At 46.3% G+C, this 6838-nt stretch overlaps 1 long non-coding RNA gene across 1 annotated transcript; it reads left to right on the forward strand.

Moving 5' to 3' along the window:
* Positions 1–4623: 4623 nt before the first annotated feature.
* LOC134441048 (uncharacterized) lies at positions 4624–6252 on the forward strand. Its single transcript, XR_010033089.1, has 2 exons — positions 4624–4928; positions 5766–6252. It is a non-coding gene; the product is annotated as an uncharacterized LOC134441048 (long non-coding RNA).
* Positions 6253–6838: the final 586 nt, after the last annotated feature.

The raw sequence follows: 6838 nt of genomic DNA on the forward strand, positions 1-6838 counted from the left end.
CCTAAAAGGCTATGTTGTATGGAGGACCAAAAACATTTGATAAATATAACTGGACATGATTAGGATAAAGATCATTCTTATTTGCTGCTATATGCATTCACATTGCATTAATTTCCTATTTTCACTTTTTTGCATATTGATTCAATTCCAACATTTAACATTTTTGTGGTGTGCCGACCCTCCGCCCTACTGGAAATCCAGTGTGTTTCCTTCACCTGCCTCAGTGACAAAGATAGCCCGAGAGGTGCTCCAGTACCTTGGTCCTGAGAGCACCAATCTATAACGCCCTTCCATCCTCTCCTTGACAGCCTGAGACACTGAAAAGGCCAGAAGTAAACAGAAAAAGATGGGCAAAATCTTTTTCCATCAACAGAAGACGACAGAAGCTCTCCTACGGTCCAAAGGAAATCAAAGGAGACACTGACACATCGAAATAATGTCTCGGCTCTTCATCCTCCTACCATCACCCTTTTTCAGTCACCGTTTGCTATTTTCAGCCTACCTTCCAGCCCTTCAAAACACTTCACTGTCTTTGTTACCTCCGCTCTCCTGCTCTTGCTATCTTATTTTCCCCATTTTGTTGTACACATATTACTTGTCGAAAAAACGACAAACAAGACCGTCTGGCCGGCAAATCTATTCGCGCAATTACCGAAAAAAACGATCTCTCTCGACCCCATCTCTCCTCCATTAATGCAAACACATAAATAAAATAAACAGCTTCCATGACATCCGCTCTCTGATATACACACAAACACACACACACACACACACACACACACACACACACACACACACACACACACACACACACACACACACACACACACACACACACACACACACACACACACACACACACACACACACACACAAACATTGATTTTCTTTTATATTACTGGAGGCAGGAGGTGAGGTTCCCAGGTCTCTGCTATATGCAGTGGTTCATAAAGGAGAGAGTCACAATGAATCATACACCCAGCGCAGCAAGCAAGTGCACACCCACCCACACACACACACACACACACACACACACACACACACACACACACACACACACCCACCCACACACACGCAAACACACAACACATACAGTACTCCCTCACTCTCTGGCAGACAGACACACACACACATACTTACATACAACGAACAAGCATGCACGCACACGCACACGCTCACGCGCACGCGCACGGACACGCGCACACACACACACACACACACACACACACACACACACACACACACACACACACACACACACACACACACACAAAGAGCACACCCACCTACTGTGGACTTTGTCCAGCTCTGTACCTACACTACTTTCAGAATTTCTTTCTCGCTCTCTCTATCCTTCCTTTCACTAACTCTCTCTCTTTTTCTCTCTCTCTCTCTCTCTCTCTCTCTCTCTCTCTCTATCTCGCCTGCAGTCTGGAAGCCATTCCTTATCCAGGTCTTTAGCTGTGCATACCAGAGTCCTGTCTAGCCAGCCCACGCCATCCTGACACAACACCTTCGGCGTTGCTTATAGTCAGGTCAAGAGCAAAGTAAATATCATTTCTGAACTCTGGGAACTCCACCCACTCTGTCAGACACCAGTCAACCAGTAACACACCTAGGGAGGTGGGTCAACCATGCCGTTTGGGAAACGTTACTTGTTATGCTCTTGGTCAGAACAAGTCTCAAAGAGAACTGAAAGTCGATGATAATCAGGCTAAGACCTGTCCATATGATCTACCCATCGAGCTGAGCTACGTACAGTACCAAGCCATGACTACACATCACATCAGCGCCAGTGGTGTAGTCTACGTAGAACGCGGGTATACGGAGTATACCCACTTCTAAATTTCAGGGATTTCAGTATACCCACTTAAAATGGATTGATCCATTGTTTTGAATAGCACAAATATATACAGTATACCCACTTCAAAAAATGCTCAAATATACAGTATACCCACAATAAAAAAGTAAACTACACCACTGATCAGCGCCCCTGTACTGGGGCAGGGGTGGGGCACCTATGGTTCAGGGGGTTTTTATGGCCCCACACGCCATCTTATCCGACCCCAGATGCATTTTAATGCTATGCGGTTTCACATGAACTGGCACTAAACCCAGCTAACGCCGTTAGCTCATTTTGGCGAAATCGACAGAACAGTGGCACTTAGGGCCTCGGGCTGCGTCCTGTAGCTCATTTCGACGAACGAGGCAGCCCATACTGTACCAGTAGAACACACTGGCACTAAACCTGGACTGGCTCCTGTAGCTAATTTGGACGAAGCAGCCTGTATTGACAGAACAGCAGAATTATAGCCCCAGGGGCCCAGGTAACTCCTTCAGCTCATTTTGATGAAGCGGCGCATATTGACAAAAAAAACGGCACTAAACCCAGGTGGGGCCCGGGCTGGCTTTCCGCTTAGCCCACTTCGACGAAGCCGCCCGTATCGACAGACCACACTGGCACTAAACTCGTGATGGCTCCTGTAGCTCATTTTGAAGAAGCAGCCTGTATTGACAGAACAGTGGCATTATACCCCCCAGGGGCCCAGGCTGCTTCTTCCTGTAGCTCATTTCGATGAAGCAGCCCGTATTGACAGAACAGTGGCACTCAGGGGTTCGAGCTGCCTCCTGTAGCTCATTTGGTGAAGTAGCCCATATCAATACAGAACAACACTAACCCAACTGGGGCCCAGGTAACTCCTTTAGATCATTTCGAACCAAGCAGCCCGTATCGACAACAGTGGCACTCAGAGGCTCGGGTTGCCTCCTTGAGCTCATTTCGACAAAGCAACCAGTATCGACAGAACAGTGGGACTCAGGGGTTCGAGCTGCCTCCTGTAGCTCATTTTGACAAAGCAGCCCATATAGACAGAACAGCGGCACTAAACCCCCACTGGCCCGGGCTGTCACCTGTAGCTCATTTCCACAAAGCAGCTCGAATCGACAGAACAGCAACCACTGTATCAGATGAACACGGGCACTAAACAAGAAAGGACTGGTTCCTGTAGCTCACGAAGACGAAGCAGCGGCACTTAACACCCTAGGCCCCGGGCTGGCTCCTGTGTAGCTCATTTCAACGAAGCAGCGGCACTTAATCCTCTAGGGCCCAGCCTGGCACCTGATGCACTCTGCCAGTATCGACAGAACGACACTGACCCCTCTGTAGCTCATTTCGATGAAGCAGCCTGTATCAACAGAACAGCAGTACTAAACCCCCTAGGGCCTGGCCTGGCACCTGCTGCACCTGCTGCACCCTGCTCTCGGCTCCCTACCTATCTACCCAGGGGCCCGGGCTGTCTCCTCTTTAGCACATTTCGACGATGCAGCCTGTATCGACAGCATAGGGCCACTAAACCCCTTAGGGCCTGGCACCTGCTGCACCTGCTGCACCCTGCCCTGGGCCCTGGGCTCCCTGTCTATCTCATTAGCCCCGTTTATACTGCGGGCCATTGGCCCAGGAACTTAGGCCCAGGAACTTAAGCCCAGGGCTAGAGTTCCTGGTGCGTTTATACTGCAGGACAACCGAAAATTCGAAATGGAATGGTAGCCGTGGTAACCCATTCAAAAATGACCTGTAAGCACCAGGGCTAACTGGTGGCCCTGGCAGTTGAGGAGGACCTGTTACCTGGACAACAGTTCTTGGTTTGGCCCAGTTCTGGCCTAGCCCAGGCGGTATAAACTGGTACAGGGGCTGGGCTTAGGTTCCTGGGCTTAAGTTCCTGGGCCAATGGCCCGCAGTATAAACTGGGCTATTATGATGTTGAGCCAGTCCACTGAGGCTTTCCTTATTCACCAGTGACAAGCAGCATGCAAACACTGTGAATGGGCTACTACCTCCCCCAGTGGAATGGTTGACTGCCCTCGATACATTGAGCAGGAGAGAGAGAGAAAGAGAGAGGGAGAGAGAGAGAGAGAGAACGTAATTGTGGTGTGCGTGTGCATGTGGGCGCGCGCATGCGTCCATGCGTGTGTGTGTGTGTGTGTGTGAGTGTGTGAACGACAGACATGCAGAGCTAGAGAGACAGAGACATCAGGGAGGCAATTATTGCGTAACAGTAGCAGTCACAATTACTCAATGCAGAGATCAAAGAGTTTGATTTGATCCCTCGATGTGTCCCCATCCGGACACCAAATCTCAATTTTCTAGCACAGTCAGTGGCTTCATTACCATAATGTGTGGCTCCGCAGAATTCCCTCAGCCAAAAAAACACCTCAAAGAAAATGTGGATGTGAACATGCTCTGGGATTGCATTACATCACATTACACTTAGCTGGCACTTTTATCCAAAGCGACTTACAGTTATTTACAGGGTATTGGTTACAGTCCCTGGAGCAGTGTGGGGGTAGTTGCCTTGCTCAAGGGGACCTCAGCCATGGAGTGTGGTAGGGAGTGGAAGGGTGAGATGTGAACCTGCATCCCTCTGATCTAAAGTCCAGCTCCTTAACTGTTAGGCTATGGCTGCCCCGGAAAGACTGTGCTTACTGAAGGTGGTGGTTCAGTAGCTAGCCAGGTTAAGCTTAGCTAGCCTCAAACTATATGACTTAAAAATCATTTCAGATTTTGACGTCAGGTTGCGCCGCACACATGAATGAGAATCGCAATTCACCTTTCCGCGGCCACCCCCCAAAATGGTAACTGACCAATCATAGCATAGCAACAGTTACTAAGCTCGGGACCTTGGTCAAGCCAGCCATTTTGATGAATGGAAGTCTATGAGAGAGATCCCGAGTTTGGAAGATAAAATGAAATGTTGCGCGTATGGCGTGTGTAATTCCGATAACGGAGATACAAAAAAGTTGGAGGGAGGGGTTACATTTCATTCCTTCCCAAAACCAAAGACCGAGATGGAGAAATTCCTGCTGTGGACTAAACAATGTGGACTACCCCACCACCAGCAGCATGTAAACAGAAGCCACTACAAGCTAAGGTAAGCAGCTATTTTAATGTCGCTAAAATCCACCTACCTCATTGAAAACGTGATGATACCACTTCTTCAAATACAATTTAGTAGCACTACCTTGCATTTTTGGGCAGCTAGAACTGTGTGGATGATCATAATAAGCTGGATTGAATGGGTTAGCCTCATTTAGCATAGGCTAACTGTAAGTTTATTGTCACTGTTGACTGTTCTGTTCATATTGTGCATGCATGCAAGTAGCAACCAAAGTAATGTTAATGTTGTGTACAGTTGAAAAGTTTATCTTGTACAATGGCATTTAAAGTGGGATGCCACTTGTTTGCTTGTAGTAAACAAGCATCAGCTATGCTGGGCAAAGTATTCTGCTATTTGCGTTAGAATCCCACCTCATGTAACCATTGCAACTGAACTGAGATTGAATAATACTTAATAGTATTGATTTAAGATCCCAGATGTGCTGTACTTCACAATGTGCATTTTATTTTAGTGCCTTCAATCAGAGATGATTTAGTTATACATTGCAACATTAATAGAGATTGTTGTACCCAGTCATCATTCTCAAAACATCAACAAAACATCTTAGCCCTACACTAACATGCATCAACCTTGCATTACTATGAAAATGTAATGGAAAGTCAAACTGATTGTTTACAGGGTACGAGGAGAGAGCTCAAACTCCACTGAACACCTTAACACTGGAACAAAGTGCTTCAAACACCAGTGACCATGGTGTGTGTGTGTGTGTGTGTGTGTGTGTGTGTGTGTGTGTGAGCGAGCGAGCGAGAGAGAGAGATATTTATAGGCAGTTTGCTAACTTTTCCTGTTGTTGTTGTTCGTTGTTTACAGATCCCACCACTGATCATGGAGATGAGCTTCAGATGTTGAGGGACATGGTGGCCACTCAGAAGGCTGAGATAACCAAGCTGACTGTACAACTAGAGGCAAAGGATGTCCAGCTCCAACAACTTAGATACAAACTCCATTTACACACTACTTTGGTGTTAAAACCAGAGTCTGTGCATGAAAGTGATGTGTTAGGCCATTTCCAGTAGGTTACTGTGCTTGATTCACCTATGAGCATTTTAATACCTTGTATGAGTTCAACATTTTAAATAATCCAGGTACAGTGGCACACCAGACCTTCCTTTGTGTAGTGAGCTGTTATTGACACTGATGACATTTAGACAAGTATTTGGTTACAAAAGATTCCACATCAGTTTACAGAATGTGAGCACAATATTTAATCAGTCAACATCAGCCCTGTGTGTATTTATTGTGTATTATGTATTGATTATTTTGTTATTGTGTATTAAATACCATCCATCATCATGCATATTGTCATGACCTGTGTATTTTCATTTTTTGCTTAAATGCTTTAACCCATTTCATGTCATGGTGAATTACCTGATGACTTAAGCCACTCCAAGAGGGTATGTGTGGTCTGCAACAACAGTGATGTCCACAGGAGGTTTGCACCAAATAGCTCAGGTGTTCCTGTCTGCCTTTGTAGGAGAGCCAGTTTGTCACCTGTCACATTGAAGTTCCAGGAGGGAGGGCAGTAGGCCTACAACGAAATTATCTCTAACTTCCACTGTTTACAATGTAGCTAATGTAATTTGTAGATTACTGGAAATATTTATTTATCTATTTACTGAACTTTAATGTAGGCTTACTGGTTTCCTAGTGACCGGAAGAGACACCTTATAGAAATACCTTTGCTTTTGGAGCAACCACAGATGACACAGGCACTGGTTTTATTTTGGTATCATTGTGCCATTGCTGTGTGAAGCTTGTGGAGGATTGGGGTTCCAAAGGGTTGCCTTTCACTTGCATGAGGTGAAATGTGTTGAACAAGCCAAGTCAACGATGTGGGAGCAATAGACTGGAGCGCTACAGGTGGGAATGTTTACATCTGGCAT

Source organism: Engraulis encrasicolus, chromosome 24 (genome assembly GCF_034702125.1).
Source record: "Engraulis encrasicolus isolate BLACKSEA-1 chromosome 24, IST_EnEncr_1.0, whole genome shotgun sequence".
NCBI lineage: Eukaryota > Metazoa > Chordata > Actinopteri > Clupeiformes > Engraulidae > Engraulis > Engraulis encrasicolus.